We start from the raw sequence: 22,931 nt of genomic DNA on the forward strand, positions 1-22,931 counted from the left end.
CAGTGGTGTGTGGGCCGAGCTTTGCTGTTCATCGCCACTTGCAGTCGCGAGAACTGCTGTCGGCGGTGCTTCCGTGGCCGTGATCGTCTAGTGGTTAGGACATTGCGTTGTGGCCGCAATAACCCAGGTTCGAATCCTGGTCACGGCAATTTTTAAACTTTTTGCCTTGCTGTCGCTGCAGTGACGATTGTGACTCAGTGTTTGAAAACACGGTGCCCTCTTGATTTTTCACTCATGTTCCGCAGGCTGCAGGTGGCACTACCAATTCATTATCAACACGTAATGCCGCCGCACCAGAACGCGGGCAGCTGCCTGTGTAGTGAATCTCTATTCGAAGAAGGCATTTGTTTGAGGTGCAATGGATGAGCAGCCAGTCGCAGCAGAACAGGAAGCTGTGTCGTTGACTGTTTCTACAAAAGCGAAGAACACTGGCACAGGTAGCGTGGCCGAGCGGTCTAAGGCGCTGGTTTAAGGCACCAGTCTCTTCGGAGGCGTGGGTTCGAATCCCACCGCTGCCAATTTTTTCTCGTTTTTTGTGCCATTGCGGTGTTTTCTCGTGGGGTAGAACGCAGCTCCTCTGACCGCCGTGCGGCGTCGGTAGCGTGGCCGAGCGGTCTAAGGCGCTGGTTTCAGGCACCAGTCTCTTCGGAGTCGTGGGCCCGAACACATCGCGCGCTCGCTCCGGCGTGTCGGGCGGTGTTTACGTGTGCTTCGCGGTCGGCGGCGGTTCGTCGCGGTGCCTGTTTCTTCGCTGCGGTAGTCAGCTGAACTGTAAGTTAAGATGGATTCTGAAGACCGAGAAAATAATATCCAATGTGAATTCGATAGAAACGTCACCCGACCGTCTGCTTTCGAAATTCATTCGTGGATGAAAAATGACTTGAAAATTCCTGAAAGTGATGTGCTAGGCTTGCAATTGGACGCGTTCCTTAACTCTTTATTTGTAAAATTGAAATGTCCGGAACTGTGTGATGCCCTCGTAAGTGAAAACGGTGGTGTCCGAAAATTCAAACACTCTGATGGGACGATTAGCAATGTGACTCTGTCGAATGCTGGTTTTGGTATCCGAAATGTTCGAGTATTCAATCTTCCGTTTGAAACTAGGAATGAGACAATAGCTCGTAGCCTTATGCCTTATGGCACAGTTTTGTCGATTACGAAAGAAAAGTGGTCATCCGCTTACATCTATCAAGTTGAGAACGGTATCCGTAGTGTCAAAATGATTGTGAGGAAGCACGTTCCTTCGTTTTTGGTTATGGCCGGCCACCGGGCTTTTATTTCGTATAGTGGTCAGCCCCAGACCTGCTCCTATTGTAATGCCACAGACCATTTTCGGCAAAATTGTCCTCGGCGTAGGCGCCCTGTGCAGTTGCCGCCCCGTGGGCAAGATGACGACGAGTCGTACGCTGCCGTCTTGTTAGGTGTTCCGCGTTCACCGGCACGTTCCGCGGACACGGAAACACCGTTAGATGATGCGGTCGCGATGGATACCGATGCCCCTGCAACCGGTACTGTTTCTGTTCAAGACATGTCCGTACCTTCTCAGTCAGTTCCCGCAGCTACTGTATCGATTCCGCCTCCGGCCTTGCCTGAAGTTCCGGTGCGGACTGCATCAGAACCCGCGCAGGTGGCTACCCCCCCTGTTGCTGTTGTGGATCCGTCACCATCTAAATCCGTACCTCAAGGTGTTCCGGACGGGGCTACTGCCACACAGGAACCAAAGCCAAGGCGTGAAAGTGTTTCGGAGAGGCGTGGAAATGCTGAACGCTTCCGCAGTGCCAGTAGTTCACGTATTTTAGAAAAACGTTCCTTTTCTCGCGGGGAACGCAGCCCGTCTCCGGAGTGGAAGCAGGTTCCACGTCCGAAGTCGAAACAAAAGCAAAAATCTGTGCAAAAGCCGACGCACAAGCCCTTGCCCCGCCCCGTAGTCGAATCTCGGCCGTCGGTTGCTACCGGACGTCGTCAACAACGTCCTGTGGCGAGCAGTCAGCCAGCGCCTACTACAAGTGTGTCGGAAGACAGGCGGGAAGAGGTTGTACGACAGTTAAAGGAAATGTTGCACTGCTCTGATGTAAATCTCGTAATGGACACTACGACGTCTCAGGCAACGAACCCGGCCCAACATTCGGTTAAGCGTAAGGCTGAAGATACTCCCCAGCGGCGCACGCGCCCCTCTTCGCAGGATTCCGCGTCTGCACCTCCCACACAAGAACCGCCTGCTTCGGTTGCACCGTCTGCACGTTGTGACTGGGCAGACGATATGGAGGAGGAGGGTGAGTCCACTCCTGCCGTCTAATTTGTGTTATTTGTTTTTCCCTGTAGTCTATGGTAGCACGCCCTCCATCTGTCGTAGCTACTATTAATCTTAATAAATTGGAGTCACCGGTGAAGTTTGCTAGTTTTGTGGGGTTTTTAAATTACATTGCTGCTGACGTAGTGTTTTTGCAGGAGGTTGTGATAGATCTACTACACTCAATTCCGGGCTATCAAGTTCTCTTGAACTTTGATATCGAGTGTAATTGTGGTACTGCTATTTTAATTCGTGTTGATCTTGACTATAGTAATGTTGCTACCATTCCTAATGGTCGTGGTGTGGCTTGCACGATCAACAACGTCCGATATATTAACGTGTACGCCCCTTCTGGAGCCGACGGGCAGCCGCATCGCCGTGTGTTTTACAGTAGTGACATTTGTCACCTTTTACGGGGCCCCCACCTGCCTGTAGTCATGGGCGGTGATTTTAACTGCGTGCTGGAAGATAGAGATCAGGAGCCACGGCCGTATAAGTGCCTAGAATTACAGACGCTCGTTACGGAGATGAATTTAATTGACTCGTGGTGTTATTTACACCCGCGGGACGTGGGATTTACTTTCTTTTACCCCACGGGAAGGAGTCGGCTCGATAGAATTTATGTTTCTCGTGATAAACAGCACTGTATTACGGAATCCTCTGTTCACCCCGTGATTTTTTCCGATCATTGTGCGTATGTCTGCCGCTTTCATTCTCTATTGGCAATTAAACCCCGCGCAAGTCGATTATGGAAGTTTAATGTGCGACATCTCTCACACCCACATTTTGCGCCGGTTATCGTGCGTGTGTGGCAGAGGGTGCTGGAATATCGCGGTCTATATGCCTCCACCTTGTCTTGGTGGGTAGAATTTGTTAAGCCGGCATTCCGCAAGACCATCCTGGAGTTCAGTCAGGATGTTGCTCATTGGGAGCGATCTACATTAAAATTTTACGAAAGCTGTTTAAATGATGCCATCCACCTGCACACCAATAATCCCGCACTTCGGATGGCGACGATTCGGCGTATAAAACACCGTCTTCTGGACTTGAAAAGGGAATCGTTGCGCGGATCTGTCGTACGGAGCCGGACTCCCGGGCCGCTTGCTGATGAAGCGCCTTCCGTATTTCATCAGCTGCGCGAACGCCGGCGCGCCAGGCGACGTTACGTCACAGAGCTGGAATCAGCTGACGGTGCGCGGCTTCATAGCCAGGCGGCAATTCTTGCCGAGGCCCACCGTCACTTCGTCGAACTTTTCAGTGCGAAATACACGGATGCTGTCGCGATTTCCGAGCTTCTCCACGACGTTCCATACGTCTTATCCGTAGCGGATCGCCGTCGCCTCACAGAAAACTTTACCGTGGAGGAAGTGCGTGATGTCTTAACCCTCTGTTCCCAGAATAAATCACCGGGCGCTGATGGGTTGCCACCGGAATTTTATATGCATTTTTGGCACTTGTTTGGCTCGGCCCTGACTGATGTTTTTAATGAAATATTAAATGGCGTGGATGTCCCCGCGTCCTTCCTGGAAGGCATTGTGGTCTTGGCTCCAAAGGTTCCAGTCACCAGGAAACTGAGCAATCTGAGACCGATCACCCTTCTTAATGGTGACTATAAACTCTTTACCAAATGTGTCTCCTCTCGCTTGAAGCTGGTCATGAAAAAACTGATTAGTCCCTATCAATACTGTGCAGTGCCGAAACGCACTCTCTATGGTGCTGTGTCGACATACCGAGATGCCATTGCCTATGCTTCGACGAATAGGATTCCTTTTGGCATTTTATCCATCGATTTTGCAATGGCTTTTGACAGAGTTAGCCACTTATATCTCCGGCGAGTGCTACAGAAATTTGGTTTCGGTGTAAAGTATATAACTATGATTTTTAACCTTTTCAAAAATTCCACCTCACGGATTAGCATCAATGGCTTGTTGTCGGAACCTGTTCCGCTCTGCTGTTCAGTCAAACAAGGGTGCCCTCTGTCCATGGCGCTTTACGCAATTTCCTTAGATCCTTTGTTGCGAAATTTGCACAGTGTTTGTAGGGGAATCCGTATTGGGGATGAGAAGCACGTTTGTCGCGCGTATGCTGACGACCTTGGCCTCTTGGTGTCCTCAGCTACCGACTTCGATACAATACGCGCGGTTCTCACCCAGTATGAACGAGCATCCGGTGCGAGCATCAATACCCGTAAGACGGTTTTTCTGCCTATTTATGCGGCGACACGGGGCTTCAAACGCCCATGGTTTACAGTGAAACAGGAACACAAAATTTTGGGTGTTCGCTTTCAAACCAATCTGTTACAGACTGCGTCCTACAACTGGCGTATTGTCTTAAATGGCATAAGAGCTATGGCTAGCCTGTCTGCTACTCGCACCCTAGCATTAACACAGCGGGTGCGTTTAATCAATGTTTTCTTGCTCAGTAAGGCCTGGTATCTCGCTCAGTTATTTCAGGTACCTAAGAATTTGGGCAGAGCTATAACACAGGCAGTCTATTGGCTATTGTGGCGGGGACATATTTTCAAGGTGTCTTACGACACATGTACTTTGCCGCGCGAACAGGGTGGACTCGGCCTCATTCATTTTGCTATGAAAGCCGCTGCGTTGCTCCTTCATCGGACGAGCGTCACCATAGAACAGGATCCGTCGGGTCCAACAGCTGTTCTGTTCGCTATTCATCGTCCTCTATCTGAAGAAGCACCTCTCGACCCGACTACAATACCGTTTCAGCTGCGTCATGTTCGTGAATATTTCATTCAGAAAAGTTATCTCGCCGCTGACATCCTCGACCATCGTACACGAACTGTGAAAGGTGTCTACCAGGGACTACGCGGACGGCCAGTCGGCAATAAGATGGAGGCGCGCTACCCGCGATCTGCGTGGAGGACGGCGTGGGCTCACGTTCACGCTCCCTTCCTGTCAGCGGAAGTCAGCAGCTTTTGGTACCAAGTGGTTAACAGAATCCTCCCCACCAACGAAAAGCTGAGCCGCATCCACTTATCTCCATCGAGCTTGTGTGAAGACTGTCGACAGGACGACACCTTAGAACATCGTTTCGTGTGCCTGAGGTCACAGTCGACTTGGAACATTGCCGCCAGGATGCTCGCACTTATCAATCGGACCAGCGTTGCCAGTTTTTCTGCGGACACGGCTTTGATCCCGGACTTCAAACCATATCCGCATACGAAGCGTGCCGCCACTGCATGGATCGTGGCTCACACTGTGTTCGCCATCCTGCACTTGCGACTGACGGACGACTATGCCTATCTGGTTTATTTGTCCACGCAACATGACCTCACTAAAACCAGGAAAGACTATCACAAACTATTTGCCAATTTTCTGCAAATTGCACTCGCATTTGCCCACGACAAACTGTTGTAATCCACACTTCACTGCTGCGACCTTTATTTCCTTCTGTATTTGGAATTGTCTCCGGCTCCGGAAACATAGTTAATGCAAATTGAATACTACAGGAAGAGTGAATAATTGAACAAGTACGATGCTTACGCTTGTGCAGGACTGCAACGTGGAAATTACGACGAAAAGTTTAATACAGTTTTTCTCCTGTGTTCGTGTGTGTTTGTGTTTAGCTGTCATTCAGTGATTTCTTTATGTTTTTATTCCTTATTTTCATCGTCTGGTTCCTACGACATCGGCGTCCCATCACGGATGCGTGGCGCACGAGCTTGTTTTGGTTTTCAAGAAAGGAGAATTTTTACTTTATTTTCACCCGTCGGGGAGACTTGTGTTTTCCTTCGACTTGTCGGACAGACAGTTCGGCACGTTCAGGAGTCTACTCATTCCTTTGACATGTGTCGCTCTTTTTATTTTTTATGACTTTTTTCATTACTTATTTTAATGGCCGCCACGAAGCATTTTGAACATCATATCATGGGACGTGTGAATGGTGTTCCTTCCCTATGACTGAGAGGACTAACTCAGGCAGTATTTGCTTTTTTATTCTTTTTTCCAAATTTTATTCTTGCTTTTAATTGAGTTTAGGTGAACAGCGCATGATGCGCTATTATTATATCTTTATTTTATGGAGTGTAGGCGCAATGCGACTGATTCGCTGTCATTATAGGCATGTACTTTCACTTCAAGAGGTTTTTGGTTTTCCTTCGATGCTTCGCTAGCGGTGAACAGCTACAAGAAACATTCCTCGTGGAAATTCAGTATCTCCGATTCCATAACTTCAACTTGAACATTAACGTCTTTCACAGGAAGTCGACGTTCGAGGAATCATACCGAGAAGTTTACGATTTTCAACTGCATGGACAGTGCGACAATTCGTCTTTTCTGTTTGCAAGAAGCACCGTTTCATTTTATAGCTAAAGAAGCTCGCCGAAGAAGGCGTATTTGGAGAGCGCAAGGCCGGGCTATAAGGGGAGTTGGGAGGCCCGAAAAAAAAAAAAAAAAAAAAAAAAAAAAAAAAAAAAAAAAAAGCTGCCAATGTTTTCTGTCTCGAAAGCCGGAGCACTGACTACCCGCGACGAAACAGCGCAGCAAGCCGTGAGCGTCTCTTTCTTAAATTGTCGCAGCACAGTGCGCGGTGCAACGACATGATTCACAGGCGCAGTTTGGTGTCATGATGGCTGGCGTTCGTCTCCACGAAACGTGTCCCGAGCATGCCGTTGTACAAAGTGGGAGCGTCTATGTTTACAGTTGTCGTTAAGTAGCGTGCGTACAGCTTGCTGTGTTCGCTGGAGGAGCCCTTGTGCCGTTGTCCGGTGTGGTCTAGTGGCTAGGATACCTGGCTCTCACCCAGGAGGCCCGGGTTCGATTCCCGGTACCGGAAATGCGCATTTTGTTGCTCCTCTTATGCGACTTGGCCCGACTTAGCTCGACTGACGCTCCGCTGACGCTTGCAGAAAACTACGTTAAGTACGATTCGGCGTGACAAGTGACGGCGAGAGCGATGCGACATCTGTCCACCTCTTATCGACGCACATACCTGTGGTCAACAGACTTGGAGGACTGCAAGACATTGCCACGGGGGTTGAATGCAGCTAACCACACTGCTTGGTGTCCTAACAGCGCAGACACGTTCGTTTGCCAGTGTACATATAATGGAGATCGCGTCTGACACAGCTGTGGGGAGACGCAGTGGTGTGTGGGCCGAGCTTTGCTGTTCATCGCCACTTGCAGTCGCGAGAACTGCTGTCGGCGGTGCTTCCGTGGCCGTGATCGTCTAGTGGTTAGGACATTGCGTTGTGGCCGCAATAACCCAGGTTCGAATCCTGGTCACGGCAATTTTTAAACTTTTTGCCTTGCTGTCGCTGCAGTGACGATTGTGACTCAGTGTTTGAAAACACGGTGCCCTCTTGATTTTTCACTCATGTTCCGCAGGCTGCAGGTGGCACTACCAATTCATTATCAACACGTAATGCCGCCGCACCAGAACGCGGGCAGCTGCCTGTGTAGTGAATCTCTATTCGAAGAAGGCATTTGTTTGAGGTGCAATGGATGAGCAGCCAGTCGCAGCAGAACAGGAAGCTGTGTCGTGGACTGTTTCTACAAAAGCGAAGAACACTGGCACAGGTAGCGTGGCCGAGCGGTCTAAGGCGCTGGTTTAAGGCACCAGTCTCTTCGGAGGCGTGGGTTCGATTCCCACCGCTGCCAATTTTTTCTCGTTTTTTGTGCCATTGCGGTGTTTTCTCGTGGGGTAGAACGCAGCTCCTCTGACCGCCGTGCGGCGTCGGTAGCGTGGCCGCTTCTATTTACCATAAAATCAAATTAAGAAATAAAAAAAAAAAAAAAAAAAAAAAAAAAAAAAAAGCTGCCAATTTTTTCTCGTTTTTTGTGCCATTGCGGTGTTTTCTCGTGGGGTAGAACGCAGCTCCTCTGACCGCCGTGCGGCGTCGGTAGCGTGGCCGAGCGGTCTAAGGCGCTGGTTTCAGGCACCAGTCTCCTCGGAGGCGTGGGTTCGAATCCCACCGCTGCCAATGTTTTCTGTCTCGAAAGCCGGAGCACTGACTACCCGCGACGAAACAGCGCAGCAAGCCGTGAGCGTCTCTTTCTTAAATTGTCGCAGCACAGTGCGCGGTGCAACGACATGATTCACAGGCGCAGTTTGGTGTCATGATGGCTGGCGTTCGTCTCCACGAAACGTGTCCCGAGCATGCCGTTGTACAAAGTGGGAGCGTCTATGTTTACAGTTGTCGTTAAGTAGCGTGCGTACAGCTTGCTGTGTTCGCTGGAGGAGCCCTTGTGCCGTTGTCCGGTGTGGTCTAGTGGCTAGGATACCTGGCTCTCACCCAGGAGGCCCGGGTTCGATTCCCGGTACCGGAAATGCGCATTTTGTTGCTCCTCTTATGCGACTTGGCCCGACTTAGCTCGACTGACGCTCCGCTGACGCTTGCAGAAAACTACGTTAAGTACGATTCGGCGTGACAAGTGACGGCGAGAGCGATGCGACATCTGTCCACCTCTTATCGACGCACATACCTGTGGTCAACAGACTTGGAGGACTGCAAGACATTGCCACGGGGGTTGAATGCAGCTAACCACACTGCTTGGTGTCCTAACAGCGTAGACACGTTCGTTTGCCAGTGTACATATAATGGAGATCGCGTCTGACACAGCTGTGGGGAGACGCAGTGGTGTGTGGGCCGAGCTTTGCTGTTCATCGCCACTTGCAGTCGCGAGAACTGCTGTCGGCGGTGCTTCCGTGGCCGTGATCGTCTAGTGGTTAGGACATTGCGTTGTGGCCGCAATAACCCAGGTTCGAATCCTGGTCACGGCAATTTTTAAACTTTTTGCCTTGCTGTCGCTGCAGTGACGATTGTGACTCAGTGTTTGAAAACACGGTGCCCTCTTGATTTTTCACTCATGTTCCGCAGGCTGCAGGTGGCACTACCAATTCATTATCAACACGTAATGCCGCCGCACCAGAACGCGGGCAGCTGCCTGTGTAGTGAATCTCTATTCGAAGAAGGCATTTGTTTGAGGTGCAATGGATGAGCAGCCAGTCGCAGCAGAACAGGAAGCTGTGTCGTGGACTGTTTCTACAAAAGCGAAGAACACTGGCACAGGTAGCGTGGCCGAGCGGTCTAAGGCGCTGGTTTAAGGCACCAGTCTCTTCGGAGGCGTGGGTTCGAATCCCACCGCTGCCAATTTTTTCTCGTTTTTTGTGCCATTGCGGTGTTTTCTCGTGGGGTAGAACGCAGCTCCTCTGACCGCCGTGCGGCGTCGGTAGCGTGGCCGAGCGGTCTAAGGCGCTGGTTTCAGGCACCAGTCTCCTCGGAGGCGTGGGTTCGAATCCCACCGCTGCCAATGTTTTCTGTCTCGAAAGCCGGAGCACTGACTACCCGCGACGAAACAGCGCAGCAAGCCGTGAGCGTCTCTTTCTTAAATTGTCGCAGCACAGTGCGCGGTGCAACGACATGATTCACAGGCGCAGTTTGGTGTCATGATGGCTGGCGTTCGTCTCCACGAAACGTGTCCCGAGCATGCCGTTGTACAAAGTGGGAGCGTCTATGTTTACAGTTGTCGTTAAGTAGCGTGCGTACAGCTTGCTGTGTTCGCTGGAGGAGCCCTTGTGCCGTTGTCCGGTGTGGTCTAGTGGCTAGGATACCTGGCTCTCACCCAGGAGGCCCGGGTTCGATTCCCGGTACCGGAAATGCGCATTTTGTTGCTCCTCTTATGCGACTTGGCCCGACTTAGCTCGACTGACGCTCCGCTGACGCTTGCAGAAAACTACGTTAAGTACGATTCGGCGTGACAAGTGACGGCGAGAGCGATGCGACATCTGTCCACCTCTTATCGACGCACATACCTGTGGTCAACAGACTTGGAGGACTGCAAGACATTGCCACGGGGGTTGAATGCAGCTAACCACACTGCTTGGTGTCCTAACAGCGCAGACACGTTCGTTTGCCAGTGTACATATAATGGAGATCGCGTCTGACACAGCTGTGGGGAGACGCAGTGGTGTGTGGGCCGAGCTTTGCTGTTCATCGCCACTTGCAGTCGCGAGAACTGCTGTCGGCGGTGCTTCCGTGGCCGTGATCGTCTAGTGGTTAGGACATTGCGTTGTGGCCGCAATAACCCAGGTTCGAATCCTGGTCACGGCAATTTTTAAACTTTTTGCCTTGCTGTCGCTGCAGTGACGATTGTGACTCAGTGTTTGAAAACACGGTGCCCTCTTGATTTTTCACTCATGTTCCGCAGGCTGCAGGTGGCACTACCAATTCATTATCAACACGTAATGCCGCCGCACCAGAACGCGGGCAGCTGCCTGTGTAGTGAATCTCTATTCGAAGAAGGCATTTGTTTGAGGTGCAATGGATGAGCAGCCAGTCGCAGCAGAACAGGAAGCTGTGTCGTGGACTGTTTCTACAAAAGCGAAGAACACTGGCACAGGTAGCGTGGCCGAGCGGTCTAAGGCGCTGGTTTAAGGCACCAGTCTCTTCGGAGGCGTGGGTTCGAATCCCACCGCTGCCAATTTTTTCTCGTTTTTTGTGCCATTGCGGTGTTTTCTCGTGGGGTAGAACGCAGCTCCTCTGACCGCCGTGCGGCGTCGGTAGCGTGGCCGAGCGGTCTAAGGCGCTGGTTTCAGGCACCAGTCTCCTCGGAGGCGTGGGTTCGAATCCCACCGCTGCCAATGTTTTCTGTCTCGAAAGCCGGAGCACTGACTACCCGCGACGAAACAGCGCAGCAAGCCGTGAGCGTCTCTTTCTTAAATTGTCGCAGCACAGTGCGCGGTGCAACGACATGATTCACAGGCGCAGTTTGGTGTCATGATGGCTGGCGTTCGTCTCCACGAAACGTGTCCCGAGCATGCCGTTGTACAAAGTGGGAGCGTCTATGTTTACAGTTGTCGTTAAGTAGCGTGCGTACAGCTTGCTGTGTTCGCTGGAGGAGCCCTTGTGCCGTTGTCCGGTGTGGTCTAGTGGCTAGGATACCTGGCTCTCACCCAGGAGGCCCGGGTTCGATTCCCGGTACCGGAAATGCGCATTTTGTTGCTCCTCTTATGCGACTTGGCCCGACTTAGCTCGACTGACGCTCCGCTGACGCTTGCAGAAAACTACGTTAAGTACGATTCGGCGTGACAAGTGACGGCGAGAGCGATGCGACATCTGTCCACCTCTTATCGACGCACATACCTGTGGTCAACAGACTTGGAGGACTGCAAGACATTGCCACGGGGGTTGAATGCAGCTAACCACACTGCTTGGTGTCCTAACAGCGCAGACACGTTCGTTTGCCAGTGTACATATAATGGAGATCGCGTCTGACACAGCTGTGGGGAGACGCAGTGGTGTGTGGGCCGAGCTTTGCTGTTCATCGCCACTTGCAGTCGCGAGAACTGCTGTCGGCGGTGCTTCCGTGGCCGTGATCGTCTAGTGGTTAGGACATTGCGTTGTGGCCGCAATAACCCAGGTTCGAATCCTGGTCACGGCAATTTTTAAACTTTTTGCCTTGCTGTCGCTGCAGTGACGATTGTGACTCAGTGTTTGAAAACACGGTGCCCTCTTGATTTTTCACTCATGTTCCGCAGGCTGCAGGTGGCACTACCAATTCATTATCAACACGTAATGCCGCCGCACCAGAACGCGGGCAGCTGCCTGTGTAGTGAATCTCTATTCGAAGAAGGCATTTGTTTGAGGTGCAATGGATGAGCAGCCAGTCGCAGCAGAACAGGAAGCTGTGTCGTGGACTGTTTCTACAAAAGCGAAGAACACTGGCACAGGTAGCGTGGCCGAGCGGTCTAAGGCGCTGGTTTAAGGCACCAGTCTCTTCGGAGGCGTGGGTTCGAATCCCACCGCTGCCAATTTTTTCTCGTTTTTTGTGCCATTGCGGTGTTTTCTCGTGGGGTAGAACGCAGCTCCTCTGACCGCCGTGCGGCGTCGGTAGCGTGGCCGAGCGGTCTAAGGCGCTGGTTTCAGGCACCAGTCTCCTCGGAGGCGTGGGTTCGAATCCCACCGCTGCCAATGTTTTCTGTCTCGAAAGCCGGAGCACTGACTACCCGCGACGAAACAGCGCAGCAAGCCGTGAGCGTCTCTTTCTTAAATTGTCGCAGCACAGTGCGCGGTGCAACGACATGATTCACAGGCGCAGTTTGGTGTCATGATGGCTGGCGTTCGTCTCCACGAAACGTGTCCCGAGCATGCCGTTGTACAAAGTGGGAGCGTCTATGTTTACAGTTGTCGTTAAGTAGCGTGCGTACAGCTTGCTGTGTTCGCTGGAGGAGCCCTTGTGCCGTTGTCCGGTGTGGTCTAGTGGCTAGGATACCTGGCTCTCACCCAGGAGGCCCGGGTTCGATTCCCGGTACCGGAAATGCGCATTTTGTTGCTCCTCTTATGCGACTTGGCCCGACTTAGCTCGACTGACGCTCCGCTGACGCTTGCAGAAAACTACGTTAAGTACGATTCGGCGTGACAAGTGACGGCGAGAGCGATGCGACATCTGTCCACCTCTTATCGACGCACATACCTGTGGTCAACAGACTTGGAGGACTGCAAGACATTGCCACGGGGGTTGAATGCAGCTAACCACACTGCTTGGTGTCCTAACAGCGCAGACACGTTCGTTTGCCAGTGTACATATAATGGAGATCGCGTCTGACACAGCTGTGGGGAGACGCAGTGGTGTGTGGGCCGAGCTTTGCTGTTCATCGCCACTTGCAGTCGCGAGAACTGCTGTCGGCGGTGCTTCCGTGGCCGTGATCGTCTAGTGGTTAGGACATTGCGTTGTGGCCGCAATAACCCAGGTTCGAATCCTGGTCACGGCAATTTTTAAACTTTTTGCCTTGCTGTCGCTGCAGTGACGATTGTGACTCAGTGTTTGAAAACACGGTGCCCTCTTGATTTTTCACTCATGTTCCGCAGGCTGCAGGTGGCACTACCAATTCATTATCAACACGTAATGCCGCCGCACCAGAACGCGGGCAGCTGCCTGTGTAGTGAATCTCTATTCGAAGAAGGCATTTGTTTGAGGTGCAATGGATGAGCAGCCAGTCGCAGCAGAACAGGAAGCTGTGTCGTGGACTGTTTCTACAAAAGCGAAGAACACTGGCACAGGTAGCGTGGCCGAGCGGTCTAAGGCGCTGGTTTAAGGCACCAGTCTCTTCGGAGGCGTGGGTTCGAATCCCACCGCTGCCAATTTTTTCTCGTTTTTTGTGCCATTGCGGTGTTTTCTCGTGGGGTAGAACGCAGCTCCTCTGACCGCCGTGCGGCGTCGGTAGCGTGGCCGAGCGGTCTAAGGCGCTGGTTTCAGGCACCAGTCTCCTCGGAGGCGTGGGTTCGAATCCCACCGCTGCCAATGTTTTCTGTCTCGAAAGCCGGAGCACTGACTACCCGCGACGAAACAGCGCAGCAAGCCGTGAGCGTCTCTTTCTTAAATTGTCGCAGCACAGTGCGCGGTGCAACGACATGATTCACAGGCGCAGTTTGGTGTCATGATGGCTGGCGTTCGTCTCCACGAAACGTGTCCCGAGCATGCCGTTGTACAAAGTGGGAGCGTCTATGTTTACAGTTGTCGTTAAGTAGCGTGCGTACAGCTTGCTGTGTTCGCTGGAGGAGCCCTTGTGCCGTTGTCCGGTGTGGTCTAGTGGCTAGGATACCTGGCTCTCACCCAGGAGGCCCGGGTTCGATTCCCGGTACCGGAAATGCGCATTTTGTTGCTCCTCTTATGCGACTTGGCCCGACTTAGCTCGACTGACGCTCCGCTGACGCTTGCAGAAAACTACGTTAAGTACGATTCGGCGTGACAAGTGACGGCGAGAGCGATGCGACATCTGTCCACCTCTTATCGACGCACATACCTGTGGTCAACAGACTTGGAGGACTGCAAGACATTGCCACGGGGGTTGAATGCAGCTAACCACACTGCTTGGTGTCCTAACAGCGCAGACACGTTCGTTTGCCAGTGTACATATAATGGAGATCGCGTCTGACACAGCTGTGGGGAGACGCAGTGGTGTGTGGGCCGAGCTTTGCTGTTCATCGCCACTTGCAGTCGCGAGAACTGCTGTCGGCGGTGCTTCCGTGGCCGTGATCGTCTAGTGGTTAGGACATTGCGTTGTGGCCGCAATAACCCAGGTTCGAATCCTGGTCACGGCAATTTTTAAACTTTTTGCCTTGCTGTCGCTGCAGTGACGATTGTGACTCAGTGTTTGAAAACACGGTGCCCTCTTGATTTTTCACTCATGTTCCGCAGGCTGCAGGTGGCACTACCAATTCATTATCAACACGTAATGCCGCCGCACCAGAACGCGGGCAGCTGCCTGTGTAGTGAATCTCTATTCGAAGAAGGCATTTGTTTGAGGTGCAATGGATGAGCAGCCAGTCGCAGCAGAACAGGAAGCTGTGTCGTGGACTGTTTCTACAAAAGCGAAGAACACTGGCACAGGTAGCGTGGCCGAGCGGTCTAAGGCGCTGGTTTAAGGCACCAGTCTCTTCGGAGGCGTGGGTTCGAATCCCACCGCTGCCAATTTTTTCTCGTTTTTTGTGCCATTGCGGTGTTTTCTCGTGGGGTAGAACGCAGCTCCTCTGACCGCCGTGCGGCGTCGGTAGCGTGGCCGAGCGGTCTAAGGCGCTGGTTTCAGGCACCAGTCTCCTCGGAGGCGTGGGTTCGAATCCCACCGCTGCCAATGTTTTCTGTCTCGAAAGCCGGAGCACTGACTACCCGCGACGAAACAGCGCAGCAAGCCGTGAGCGTCTCTTTCTTAAATTGTCGCAGCACAGTGCGCGGTGCAACGACATGATTCACAGGCGCAGTTTGGTGTCATGATGGCTGGCGTTCGTCTCCACGAAACGTGTCCCGAGCATGCCGTTGTACAAAGTGGGAGCGTCTATGTTTACAGTTGTCGTTAAGTAGCGTGCGTACAGCTTGCTGTGTTCGCTGGAGGAGCCCTTGTGCCGTTGTCCGGTGTGGTCTAGTGGCTAGGATACCTGGCTCTCACCCAGGAGGCCCGGGTTCGATTCCCGGTACCGGAAATGCGCATTTTGTTGCTCCTCTTATGCGACTTGGCCCGACTTAGCTCGACTGACGCTCCGCTGACGCTTGCAGAAAACTACGTTAAGTACGATTCGGCGTGACAAGTGACGGCGAGAGCGATGCGACATCTGTCCACCTCTTATCGACGCACATACCTGTGGTCAACAGACTTGGAGGACTGCAAGACATTGCCACGGGGGTTGAATGCAGCTAACCACACTGCTTGGTGTCCTAACAGCGCAGACACGTTCGTTTGCCAGTGTACATATAATGGAGATCGCGTCTGACACAGCTGTGGGGAGACGCAGTGGTGTGTGGGCCGAGCTTTGCTGTTCATCGCCACTTGCAGTCGCGAGAACTGCTGTCGGCGGTGCTTCCGTGGCCGTGATCGTCTAGTGGTTAGGACATTGCGTTGTGGCCGCAATAACCCAGGTTCGAATCCTGGTCACGGCAATTTTTAAACTTTTTGCCTTGCTGTCGCTGCAGTGACGATTGTGACTCAGTGTTTGAAAACACGGTGCCCTCTTGATTTTTCACTCATGTTCCGCAGGCTGCAGGTGGCACTACCAATTCATTATCAACACGTAATGCCGCCGCACCAGAACGCGGGCAGCTGCCTGTGTAGTGAATCTCTATTCGAAGAAGGCATTTGTTTGAGGTGCAATGGATGAGCAGCCAGTCGCAGCAGAACAGGAAGCTGTGTCGTGGACTGTTTCTACAAAAGCGAAGAACACTGGCACAGGTAGCGTGGCCGAGCGGTCTAAGGCGCTGGTTTAAGGCACCAGTCTCTTCGGAGGCGTGGGTTCGAATCCCACCGCTGCCAATTTTTTCTCGTTTTTTGTGCCATTGCGGTGTTTTCTCGTGGGGTAGAACGCAGCTCCTCTGACCGCCGTGCGGCGTCGGTAGCGTGGCCGAGCGGTCTAAGGCGCTGGTTTCAGGCACCAGTCTCCTCGGAGGCGTGGGTTCGAATCCCACCGCTGCCAATGTTTTCTGTCTCGAAAGCCGGAGCACTGACTACCCGCGACGAAACAGCGCAGCAAGCCGTGAGCGTCTCTTTCTTAAATTGTCGCAGCACAGTGCGCGGTGCAACGACATGATTCACAGGCGCAGTTTGGTGTCATGATGGCTGGCGTTCGTCTCCACGAAACGTGTCCCGAGCATGCCGTTGTACAAAGTGGGAGCGTCTATGTTTACAGTTGTCGTTAAGTAGCGTGCGTACAGCTTGCTGTGTTCGCTGGAGGAGCCCTTGTGCCGTTGTCCGGTGTGGTCTAGTGGCTAGGATACCTGGCTCTCACCCAGGAGGCCCGGGTTCGATTCCCGGTACCGGAAATGCGCATTTTGTTGCTCCTCTTATGCGACTTGGCCCGACTTAGCTCGACTGACGCTCCGCTGACGCTTGCAGAAAACTACGTTAAGTACGATTCGGCGTGACAAGTGACGGCGAGAGCGATGCGACATCTGTCCACCTCTTATCGACGCACATACCTGTGGTCAACAGACTTGGAGGACTGCAAGACATTGCCACGGGGGTTGAATGCAGCTAACCACACTGCTTGGTGTCCTAACAGCGCAGACACGTTCGTTTGCCAGTGTACATATAATGGAGATCGCGTCTGACACAGCTGTGGGGAGACGCAGTGGTGTGTGGGCCGAGCTTTGCTGTTCATCGCCACTTGCAGTCGCGAGAACTGCTGTCGGCGGTGCTTCCGTGGCCGTGATCGTCTAGTGGTTAGGACATTGCGTTGTGGCCGCAATAACCCAGGTTCGAATCCTGGTCACGGCAATTTTTAAACTTTTTGCCTTGCTGTCGCTGCAGTGACGATTGTGACTCAGTGTTTGAAAACACGGTGCCCTCTTGATTTTTCACTCATGTTCCGCAGGCTGCAGGTGGCACTACCAATTCATTATCAACACGTAATGCCGCCGCACCAGAACGCGGGCAGCTGCCTGTGTAGTGAATCTCTATTCGAAGAAGGCATTTGTTTGAGGTGCAATGGATGAGCAGCCAGTCGCAGCAGAACAGGAAGCTGTGTCGTGGACTGTTTCTACAAAAGCGAAGAACACTGGCACAGGTAGCGTGGCCGAGCGGTCTAAGGCGCTGGTTTAAGGCACCAGTCTCTTCGGAGGCGTGGGTTCGAATCCCACCGCTGCCAATTTTTTCTCGTTTTTTGTGCCATTGCGGTGTTTTCTCGTGGGGTAGAACGCAGCTCCTCTGACCGCCGTGCGGCGTCGGTAGCGTGGCCGAGCGGTCTAAGGCGCTGGTTTCAGGCACCAGTCTCCTCGGAGGCGTGGGTTCGAATCCCACCGCTGCCAATGTTTTCTGTCTCGAAAGCCGGAGCACTGACTACCCGCGACGAAACAGCGCAGCAAGCCGTGAGCGTCTCTTTCTTAAATTGTCGCAGCACAGTGCGCGGTGCAACGACATGATTCACAGGCGCAGTTTGGTGTCATGATGGCTGGCGTTCGTCTCCACGAAACGTGTCCCGAGCATGCCGTTGTACAAAGTGGGAGCGTCTATGTTTACAGTTGTCGTTAAGTAGCGTGCGTACAGCTTGCTGTGTTCGCTGGAGGAGCCCTTGTGCCGTTGTCCGGTGTGGTCTAGTGGCTAGGATACCTGGCTCTCACCCAGGAGGCCCGGGTTCGATTCCCGGTACCGGAAATGCGCATTTTGTTGCTCCTCTTATGCGACTTGGCCCGACTTAGCTCGACTGACGCTCCGCTGACGCTTGCAGAAAACTACGTTAAGTACGATTCGGCGTGACAAGTGACGGCGAGAGCGATGCGACATCTGTCCACCTCTTATCGACGCACATACCTGTGGTCAACAGACTTGGAGGACTGCAAGACATTGCCACGGGGGTTGAATGCAGCTAACCACACTGCTTGGTGTCCTAACAGCGCAGACACGTTCGTTTGCCAGTGTACATATAATGGAGATCGCGTCTGACACAGCTGTGGGGAGACGCAGTGGTGTGTGGGCCGAGCTTTGCTGTTCATCGCCACTTGCAGTCGCGAGAACTGCTGTCGGCGGTGCTTCCGTGGCCGTGATCGTCTAGTGGTTAGGACATTGCGTTGTGGCCGCAATAACCCAGGTTCGAATCCTGGTCACGGCAATTTTTAAACTTTTTGCCTTGCTGTCGCTGCAGTGACGATTGTGACTCAGTGTTTGAAAACACGGTGCCCTCTTGATTTTTCACTCATGTTCCGCAGGCTGCAGGTGGCACTACCAATTCATTATCAACACGTAATGCCGCCGCACCAGAACGCGGGCAGCTGCCTGTGTAGTGAATCTCTATTCGAAGAAGGCATTTGTTTGAGGTGCAATGGATGAGCAGCCAGTCGCAGCAGAACAGGAAGCTGTGTCGTGGACTGTTTCTACAAAAGCGAAGAACACTGGCACAGGTAGCGTGGCCGAGCGGTCTAAGGCGCTGGTTTAAGGCACCAGTCTCTTCGGAGGCGTGGGTTCGAATCCCACCGCTGCCAATTTTTTCTCGTTTTTTGTGCCATTGCGGTGTTTTCTCGTGGGGTAGAACGCAGCTCCTCTGACCGCCGTGCGGCGTCGGTAGCGTGGCCGAGCGGTCTAAGGCGCTGGTTTCAGGCACCAGTCTCCTCGGAGGCGTGGGTTCGAATCCCACCGCTGCCAATGTTTTCTGTCTCGAAAGCCGGAGCACTGACTACCCGCGACGAAACAGCGCAGCAAGCCGTGAGCGTCTCTTTCTTAAATTGTCGCAGCACAGTGCGCGGTGCAACGACATGATTCACAGGCGCAGTTTGGTGTCATGATGGCTGGCGTTCGTCTCCACGAAACGTGTCCCGAGCATGCCGTTGTACAAAGTGGGAGCGTCTATGTTTACAGTTGTCGTTAAGTAGCGTGCGTACAGCTTGCTGTGTTCGCTGGAGGAGCCCTTGTGCCGTTGTCCGGTGTGGTCTAGTGGCTAGGATACCTGGCTCTCACCCAGGAGGCCCGGGTTCGATTCCCGGTACCGGAAATGCGCATTTTGTTGCTCCTCTTATGCGACTTGGCCCGACTTAGCTCGACTGACGCTCCGCTGACGCTTGCAGAAAACTACGTTAAGTACGATTCGGCGTGACAAGTGACGGCGAGAGCGATGCGACATCTGTCCACCTCTTATCGACGCACATACCTGTGGTCAACAGACTTGGAGGACTGCAAGACATTGCCACGGGGGTTGAATGCAGCTAACCACACTGCTTGGTGTCCTAACAGCGCAGACACGTTCGTTTGCCAGTGTACATATAATGGAGATCGCGTCTGACACAGCTGTGGGGAGACGCAGTGGTGTGTGGGCCGAGCTTTGCTGTTCATCGCCACTTGCAGTCGCGAGAACTGCTGTCGGCGGTGCTTCCGTGGCCGTGATCGTCTAGTGGTTAGGACATTGCGTTGTGGCCGCAATAACCCAGGTTCGAATCCTGGTCACGGCAATTTTTAAACTTTTTGCCTTGCTGTCGCTGCAGTGACGATTGTGACTCAGTGTTTGAAAACACGGTGCCCTCTTGATTTTTCACTCATGTTCCGCAGGCTGCAGGTGGCACTACCAATTCATTATCAACACGTAATGCCGCCGCACCAGAACGCGGGCAGCTGCCTGTGTAGTGAATCTCTATTCGAAGAAGGCATTTGTTTGAGGTGCAATGGATGAGCAGCCAGTCGCAGCAGAACAGGAAGCTGTGTCGTGGACTGTTTCTACAAAAGCGAAGAACACTGGCACAGGTAGCGTGGCCGAGCGGTCTAAGGCGCTGGTTTAAGGCACCAGTCTCTTCGGAGGCGTGGGTTCGAATCCCACCGCTGCCAATTTTTTCTCGTTTTTTGTGCCATTGCGGTGTTTTCTCGTGGGGTAGAACGCAGCTCCTCTGACCGCCGTGCGGCGTCGGTAGCGTGGCCGAGCGGTCTAAGGCGCTGGTTTCAGGCACCAGTCTCCTCGGAGGCGTGGGTTCGAATCCCACCGCTGCCAATGTTTTCTGTCTCGAAAGCCGGAGCACTGACTACCCGCGACGAAACAGCGCAGCAAGCCGTGAGCGTCTCTTTCTTAAATTGTCGCAGCACAGTGCGCGGTGCAACGACATGATTCACAGGCGCAGTTTGGTGTCATGATGGCTGGCGTTCGTCTCCACGAAACGTGTCCCGAGCATGCCGTTGTACAAAGTGGGAGCGTCTATGTTTACAGTTGTCGTTAAGTAGCGTGCGTACAGCTTGCTGTGTTCGCTGGAGGAGCCCTTGTGCCGTTGTCCGGTGTGGTCTAGTGGCTAGGATACCTGGCTCTCACCCAGGAGGCCCGGGTTCGATTCCCGGTACCGGAAATGCGCATTTTGTTGCTCCTCTTATGCGACTTGGCCCGACTTAGCTCGACTGACGCTCCGCTGACGCTTGCAGAAAACTACGTTAAGTACGATTCGGCGTGACAAGTGACGGCGAGAGCGATGCGACATCTGTCCACCTCTTATCGACGCACATACCTGTGGTCAACAGACTTGGAGGACTGCAAGACATTGCCACGGGGGTTGAATGCAGCTAACCACACTGCTTGGTGTCCTAACAGCGCAGACACGTTCGTTTGCCAGTGTACATATAATGGAGATCGCGTCTGACACAGCTGTGGGGAGACGCAGTGGTGTGTGGGCCGAGCTTTGCTGTTCATCGCCACTTGCAGTCGCGAGAACTGCTGTCGGCGGTGCTTCCGTGGCCGTGATCGTCTAGTGGTTAGGACATTGCGTTGTGGCCGCAATAACCCAGGTTCGAATCCTGGTCACGGCAATTTTTAAACTTTTTGCCTTGCTGTCGCTGCAGTGACGATTGTGACTCAGTGTTTGAAAACACGGTGCCCTCTTGATTTTTCACTCATGTTCCGCAGGCTGCAGGTGGCACTACCAATTCATTATCAACACGTAATGCCGCCGCACCAGAACGCGGGCAGCTGCCTGTGTAGTGAATCTCTATTCGAAGAAGGCATTTGTTTGAGGTGCAATGGATGAGCAGCCAGTCGCAGCAGAACAGGAAGCTGTGTCGTGGACTGTTTCTACAAAAGCGAAGAACACTGGCACAGGTAGCGTGGCCGAGCGGTCTAAGGCGCTGGTTTAAGGCACCAGTCTCTTCGGAGGCGTGGGTTCGAATCCCACCGCTGCCAATTTTTTCTCGTTTTTTGTGCCATTGCGGTGTTTTCTCGTGGGGTAGAACGCAGCTCCTCTGACCGCCGTGCGGCGTCGGTAGCGTGGCCGAGCGGTCTAAGGCGCTGGTTTCAGGCACCAGTCTCCTCGGAGGCGTGGGTTCGAATCCCACCGCTGCCAATGTTTTCTGTCTCGAAAGCCGGAGCACTGACTACCCGCGACGAAACAGCGCAGCAAGCCGTGAGCGTCTCTTTCTTAAATTGTCGCAGCACAGTGCGCGGTGCAACGACATGATTCACAGGCGCAGTTTGGTGTCATGATGGCTGGCGTTCGTCTCCACGAAACGTGTCCCGAGCATGCCGTTGTACAAAGTGGGAGCGTCTATGTTTACAGTTGTCGTTAAGTAGCGTGCGTACAGCTTGCTGTGTTCGCTGGAGGAGCCCTTGTGCCGTTGTCCGGTGTGGTCTAGTGGCTAGGATACCTGGCTCTCACCCAGGAGGCCCGGGTTCGATTCCCGGTACCGGAAATGCGCATTTTGTTGCTCCTCTTATGCGACTTGGCCCGACTTAGCTCGACTGACGCTCCGCTGACGCTTGCAGAAAACTACGTTAAGTACGATTCGGCGTGACAAGTGACGGCGAGAGCGATGCGACATCTGTCCACCTCTTATCGACGCACATACCTGTGGTCAACAGACTTGGAGGACTGCAAGACATTGCCACGGGGGTTGAATGCAGCTAACCACACTGCTTGGTGTCCTAACAGCGCAGACACGTTCGTTTGCCAGTGTACATATAATGGAGATCGCGTCTGACACAGCTGTGGGGAGACGCAGTGGTGTGTGGGCCGAGCTTTGCTGTTCATCGCCACTTGCAGTCGCGAGAACTGCTGTCGGCGGTGCTTCCGTGGCCGTGATCGTCTAGTGGTTAGGACATTGCGTTGTGGCCGCAATAACCCAGGTTCGAATCCTGGTCACGGCAATTTTTAAACTTTTTGCCTTGCTGTCGCTGCAGTGACGATTGTGACTCAGTGTTTGAAAACACGGTGCCCTCTTGATTTTTCACTCATGTTCCGCAGGCTGCAGGTGGCACTACCAATTCATTATCAACACGTAATGCCGCCGCACCAGAACGCGGGCAGCTGCCTGTGTAGTGAATCTCTATTCGAAGAAGGCATTTGTTTGAGGTGCAATGGATGAGCAGCCAGTCGCAGCAGAACAGGAAGCTGTGTCGTGGACTGTTTCTACAAAAGCGAAGAACACTGGCACAGGTAGCGTGGCCGAGCGGTCTAAGGCGCTGGTTTAAGGCACCAGTCTCTTCGGAGGCGTGGGTTCGAATCCCACCGCTGCCAATTTTTTCTCGTTTTTTGTGCCATTGCGGTGTTTTCTCGTGGGGTAGAACGCAGCTCCTCTGACCGCCGTGCGGCGTCGGTAGCGTGGCCGAGCGGTCTAAGGCGCTGGTTTCAGGCACCAGTCTCCTCGGAGGCGTGGGTTCGAATCCCACCGCTGCCAATGTTTTCTGTCTCGAAAGCCGGAGCACTGACTACCCGCGACGAAACAGCGCAGCAAGCCGTGAGCG

General features: G+C 53.2%; 50 non-coding genes across 50 annotated transcripts; all 50 read left to right on the top strand.

Annotated features, from left to right (window-relative positions):
* Positions 1–76: 76 nt before the first annotated feature.
* Positions 77–148, top strand: Trnah-gug (transfer RNA histidin (anticodon GUG)). The gene has a single exon. It is a non-coding gene; the product is annotated as a tRNA-His (tRNA).
* A 288-nt stretch (positions 149–436) lies between these two features.
* Positions 437–518, top strand: Trnal-aag (transfer RNA leucine (anticodon AAG)). Its single transcript has one exon. It is a non-coding gene; the product is annotated as a tRNA-Leu (tRNA).
* Positions 519–7,015: 6,497 nt separating this feature from the next.
* On the top strand, positions 7,016–7,087 carry Trnae-cuc (transfer RNA glutamic acid (anticodon CUC)). Its single transcript has one exon. It is a non-coding gene; the product is annotated as a tRNA-Glu (tRNA).
* Positions 7,088–7,469: 382 nt separating this feature from the next.
* Trnah-gug (transfer RNA histidin (anticodon GUG)) lies at positions 7,470–7,541 on the top strand. Its single transcript has one exon. It is a non-coding gene; the product is annotated as a tRNA-His (tRNA).
* A 288-nt stretch (positions 7,542–7,829) lies between these two features.
* Trnal-aag (transfer RNA leucine (anticodon AAG)) lies at positions 7,830–7,911 on the top strand. The gene has a single exon. It is a non-coding gene; the product is annotated as a tRNA-Leu (tRNA).
* Positions 7,912–8,152: 241 nt separating this feature from the next.
* Trnal-cag (transfer RNA leucine (anticodon CAG)) lies at positions 8,153–8,234 on the top strand. The gene has a single exon. It is a non-coding gene; the product is annotated as a tRNA-Leu (tRNA).
* A 274-nt stretch (positions 8,235–8,508) lies between these two features.
* Trnae-cuc (transfer RNA glutamic acid (anticodon CUC)) lies at positions 8,509–8,580 on the top strand. The gene has a single exon. It is a non-coding gene; the product is annotated as a tRNA-Glu (tRNA).
* A 382-nt stretch (positions 8,581–8,962) lies between these two features.
* Trnah-gug (transfer RNA histidin (anticodon GUG)) lies at positions 8,963–9,034 on the top strand. The gene has a single exon. It is a non-coding gene; the product is annotated as a tRNA-His (tRNA).
* Positions 9,035–9,322: 288 nt separating this feature from the next.
* On the top strand, positions 9,323–9,404 carry Trnal-aag (transfer RNA leucine (anticodon AAG)). The gene has a single exon. It is a non-coding gene; the product is annotated as a tRNA-Leu (tRNA).
* Positions 9,405–9,482: 78 nt separating this feature from the next.
* Positions 9,483–9,564, top strand: Trnal-cag (transfer RNA leucine (anticodon CAG)). Its single transcript has one exon. It is a non-coding gene; the product is annotated as a tRNA-Leu (tRNA).
* A 274-nt stretch (positions 9,565–9,838) lies between these two features.
* On the top strand, positions 9,839–9,910 carry Trnae-cuc (transfer RNA glutamic acid (anticodon CUC)). The gene has a single exon. It is a non-coding gene; the product is annotated as a tRNA-Glu (tRNA).
* Positions 9,911–10,292: 382 nt separating this feature from the next.
* Positions 10,293–10,364, top strand: Trnah-gug (transfer RNA histidin (anticodon GUG)). The gene has a single exon. It is a non-coding gene; the product is annotated as a tRNA-His (tRNA).
* A 288-nt stretch (positions 10,365–10,652) lies between these two features.
* Positions 10,653–10,734, top strand: Trnal-aag (transfer RNA leucine (anticodon AAG)). The gene has a single exon. It is a non-coding gene; the product is annotated as a tRNA-Leu (tRNA).
* A 78-nt stretch (positions 10,735–10,812) lies between these two features.
* Positions 10,813–10,894, top strand: Trnal-cag (transfer RNA leucine (anticodon CAG)). Its single transcript has one exon. It is a non-coding gene; the product is annotated as a tRNA-Leu (tRNA).
* A 274-nt stretch (positions 10,895–11,168) lies between these two features.
* On the top strand, positions 11,169–11,240 carry Trnae-cuc (transfer RNA glutamic acid (anticodon CUC)). The gene has a single exon. It is a non-coding gene; the product is annotated as a tRNA-Glu (tRNA).
* Positions 11,241–11,622: 382 nt separating this feature from the next.
* Trnah-gug (transfer RNA histidin (anticodon GUG)) lies at positions 11,623–11,694 on the top strand. Its single transcript has one exon. It is a non-coding gene; the product is annotated as a tRNA-His (tRNA).
* Positions 11,695–11,982: 288 nt separating this feature from the next.
* On the top strand, positions 11,983–12,064 carry Trnal-aag (transfer RNA leucine (anticodon AAG)). The gene has a single exon. It is a non-coding gene; the product is annotated as a tRNA-Leu (tRNA).
* Positions 12,065–12,142: 78 nt separating this feature from the next.
* On the top strand, positions 12,143–12,224 carry Trnal-cag (transfer RNA leucine (anticodon CAG)). The gene has a single exon. It is a non-coding gene; the product is annotated as a tRNA-Leu (tRNA).
* Positions 12,225–12,498: 274 nt separating this feature from the next.
* On the top strand, positions 12,499–12,570 carry Trnae-cuc (transfer RNA glutamic acid (anticodon CUC)). The gene has a single exon. It is a non-coding gene; the product is annotated as a tRNA-Glu (tRNA).
* A 382-nt stretch (positions 12,571–12,952) lies between these two features.
* Positions 12,953–13,024, top strand: Trnah-gug (transfer RNA histidin (anticodon GUG)). Its single transcript has one exon. It is a non-coding gene; the product is annotated as a tRNA-His (tRNA).
* Positions 13,025–13,312: 288 nt separating this feature from the next.
* On the top strand, positions 13,313–13,394 carry Trnal-aag (transfer RNA leucine (anticodon AAG)). Its single transcript has one exon. It is a non-coding gene; the product is annotated as a tRNA-Leu (tRNA).
* Positions 13,395–13,472: 78 nt separating this feature from the next.
* Positions 13,473–13,554, top strand: Trnal-cag (transfer RNA leucine (anticodon CAG)). Its single transcript has one exon. It is a non-coding gene; the product is annotated as a tRNA-Leu (tRNA).
* Positions 13,555–13,828: 274 nt separating this feature from the next.
* Positions 13,829–13,900, top strand: Trnae-cuc (transfer RNA glutamic acid (anticodon CUC)). The gene has a single exon. It is a non-coding gene; the product is annotated as a tRNA-Glu (tRNA).
* A 382-nt stretch (positions 13,901–14,282) lies between these two features.
* Trnah-gug (transfer RNA histidin (anticodon GUG)) lies at positions 14,283–14,354 on the top strand. Its single transcript has one exon. It is a non-coding gene; the product is annotated as a tRNA-His (tRNA).
* A 288-nt stretch (positions 14,355–14,642) lies between these two features.
* Trnal-aag (transfer RNA leucine (anticodon AAG)) lies at positions 14,643–14,724 on the top strand. The gene has a single exon. It is a non-coding gene; the product is annotated as a tRNA-Leu (tRNA).
* A 78-nt stretch (positions 14,725–14,802) lies between these two features.
* Positions 14,803–14,884, top strand: Trnal-cag (transfer RNA leucine (anticodon CAG)). The gene has a single exon. It is a non-coding gene; the product is annotated as a tRNA-Leu (tRNA).
* Positions 14,885–15,158: 274 nt separating this feature from the next.
* On the top strand, positions 15,159–15,230 carry Trnae-cuc (transfer RNA glutamic acid (anticodon CUC)). Its single transcript has one exon. It is a non-coding gene; the product is annotated as a tRNA-Glu (tRNA).
* A 382-nt stretch (positions 15,231–15,612) lies between these two features.
* Positions 15,613–15,684, top strand: Trnah-gug (transfer RNA histidin (anticodon GUG)). Its single transcript has one exon. It is a non-coding gene; the product is annotated as a tRNA-His (tRNA).
* Positions 15,685–15,972: 288 nt separating this feature from the next.
* Trnal-aag (transfer RNA leucine (anticodon AAG)) lies at positions 15,973–16,054 on the top strand. Its single transcript has one exon. It is a non-coding gene; the product is annotated as a tRNA-Leu (tRNA).
* A 78-nt stretch (positions 16,055–16,132) lies between these two features.
* On the top strand, positions 16,133–16,214 carry Trnal-cag (transfer RNA leucine (anticodon CAG)). Its single transcript has one exon. It is a non-coding gene; the product is annotated as a tRNA-Leu (tRNA).
* Positions 16,215–16,488: 274 nt separating this feature from the next.
* On the top strand, positions 16,489–16,560 carry Trnae-cuc (transfer RNA glutamic acid (anticodon CUC)). The gene has a single exon. It is a non-coding gene; the product is annotated as a tRNA-Glu (tRNA).
* A 382-nt stretch (positions 16,561–16,942) lies between these two features.
* Positions 16,943–17,014, top strand: Trnah-gug (transfer RNA histidin (anticodon GUG)). Its single transcript has one exon. It is a non-coding gene; the product is annotated as a tRNA-His (tRNA).
* Positions 17,015–17,302: 288 nt separating this feature from the next.
* Trnal-aag (transfer RNA leucine (anticodon AAG)) lies at positions 17,303–17,384 on the top strand. The gene has a single exon. It is a non-coding gene; the product is annotated as a tRNA-Leu (tRNA).
* A 78-nt stretch (positions 17,385–17,462) lies between these two features.
* Positions 17,463–17,544, top strand: Trnal-cag (transfer RNA leucine (anticodon CAG)). The gene has a single exon. It is a non-coding gene; the product is annotated as a tRNA-Leu (tRNA).
* Positions 17,545–17,818: 274 nt separating this feature from the next.
* Trnae-cuc (transfer RNA glutamic acid (anticodon CUC)) lies at positions 17,819–17,890 on the top strand. Its single transcript has one exon. It is a non-coding gene; the product is annotated as a tRNA-Glu (tRNA).
* A 382-nt stretch (positions 17,891–18,272) lies between these two features.
* Trnah-gug (transfer RNA histidin (anticodon GUG)) lies at positions 18,273–18,344 on the top strand. The gene has a single exon. It is a non-coding gene; the product is annotated as a tRNA-His (tRNA).
* A 288-nt stretch (positions 18,345–18,632) lies between these two features.
* On the top strand, positions 18,633–18,714 carry Trnal-aag (transfer RNA leucine (anticodon AAG)). Its single transcript has one exon. It is a non-coding gene; the product is annotated as a tRNA-Leu (tRNA).
* Positions 18,715–18,792: 78 nt separating this feature from the next.
* Positions 18,793–18,874, top strand: Trnal-cag (transfer RNA leucine (anticodon CAG)). Its single transcript has one exon. It is a non-coding gene; the product is annotated as a tRNA-Leu (tRNA).
* Positions 18,875–19,148: 274 nt separating this feature from the next.
* On the top strand, positions 19,149–19,220 carry Trnae-cuc (transfer RNA glutamic acid (anticodon CUC)). The gene has a single exon. It is a non-coding gene; the product is annotated as a tRNA-Glu (tRNA).
* Positions 19,221–19,602: 382 nt separating this feature from the next.
* On the top strand, positions 19,603–19,674 carry Trnah-gug (transfer RNA histidin (anticodon GUG)). Its single transcript has one exon. It is a non-coding gene; the product is annotated as a tRNA-His (tRNA).
* Positions 19,675–19,962: 288 nt separating this feature from the next.
* Trnal-aag (transfer RNA leucine (anticodon AAG)) lies at positions 19,963–20,044 on the top strand. Its single transcript has one exon. It is a non-coding gene; the product is annotated as a tRNA-Leu (tRNA).
* A 78-nt stretch (positions 20,045–20,122) lies between these two features.
* Positions 20,123–20,204, top strand: Trnal-cag (transfer RNA leucine (anticodon CAG)). The gene has a single exon. It is a non-coding gene; the product is annotated as a tRNA-Leu (tRNA).
* A 274-nt stretch (positions 20,205–20,478) lies between these two features.
* Trnae-cuc (transfer RNA glutamic acid (anticodon CUC)) lies at positions 20,479–20,550 on the top strand. The gene has a single exon. It is a non-coding gene; the product is annotated as a tRNA-Glu (tRNA).
* Positions 20,551–20,932: 382 nt separating this feature from the next.
* On the top strand, positions 20,933–21,004 carry Trnah-gug (transfer RNA histidin (anticodon GUG)). The gene has a single exon. It is a non-coding gene; the product is annotated as a tRNA-His (tRNA).
* A 288-nt stretch (positions 21,005–21,292) lies between these two features.
* Positions 21,293–21,374, top strand: Trnal-aag (transfer RNA leucine (anticodon AAG)). Its single transcript has one exon. It is a non-coding gene; the product is annotated as a tRNA-Leu (tRNA).
* Positions 21,375–21,452: 78 nt separating this feature from the next.
* On the top strand, positions 21,453–21,534 carry Trnal-cag (transfer RNA leucine (anticodon CAG)). Its single transcript has one exon. It is a non-coding gene; the product is annotated as a tRNA-Leu (tRNA).
* Positions 21,535–21,808: 274 nt separating this feature from the next.
* Trnae-cuc (transfer RNA glutamic acid (anticodon CUC)) lies at positions 21,809–21,880 on the top strand. Its single transcript has one exon. It is a non-coding gene; the product is annotated as a tRNA-Glu (tRNA).
* A 382-nt stretch (positions 21,881–22,262) lies between these two features.
* Positions 22,263–22,334, top strand: Trnah-gug (transfer RNA histidin (anticodon GUG)). The gene has a single exon. It is a non-coding gene; the product is annotated as a tRNA-His (tRNA).
* A 288-nt stretch (positions 22,335–22,622) lies between these two features.
* On the top strand, positions 22,623–22,704 carry Trnal-aag (transfer RNA leucine (anticodon AAG)). Its single transcript has one exon. It is a non-coding gene; the product is annotated as a tRNA-Leu (tRNA).
* A 78-nt stretch (positions 22,705–22,782) lies between these two features.
* On the top strand, positions 22,783–22,864 carry Trnal-cag (transfer RNA leucine (anticodon CAG)). Its single transcript has one exon. It is a non-coding gene; the product is annotated as a tRNA-Leu (tRNA).
* Positions 22,865–22,931: the final 67 nt, after the last annotated feature.

Source organism: Schistocerca cancellata, unplaced genomic scaffold (assembly GCF_023864275.1).
Source record: "Schistocerca cancellata isolate TAMUIC-IGC-003103 unplaced genomic scaffold, iqSchCanc2.1 HiC_scaffold_373, whole genome shotgun sequence".
In the NCBI taxonomy this organism is placed as follows: domain Eukaryota; kingdom Metazoa; phylum Arthropoda; class Insecta; order Orthoptera; family Acrididae; genus Schistocerca; species Schistocerca cancellata.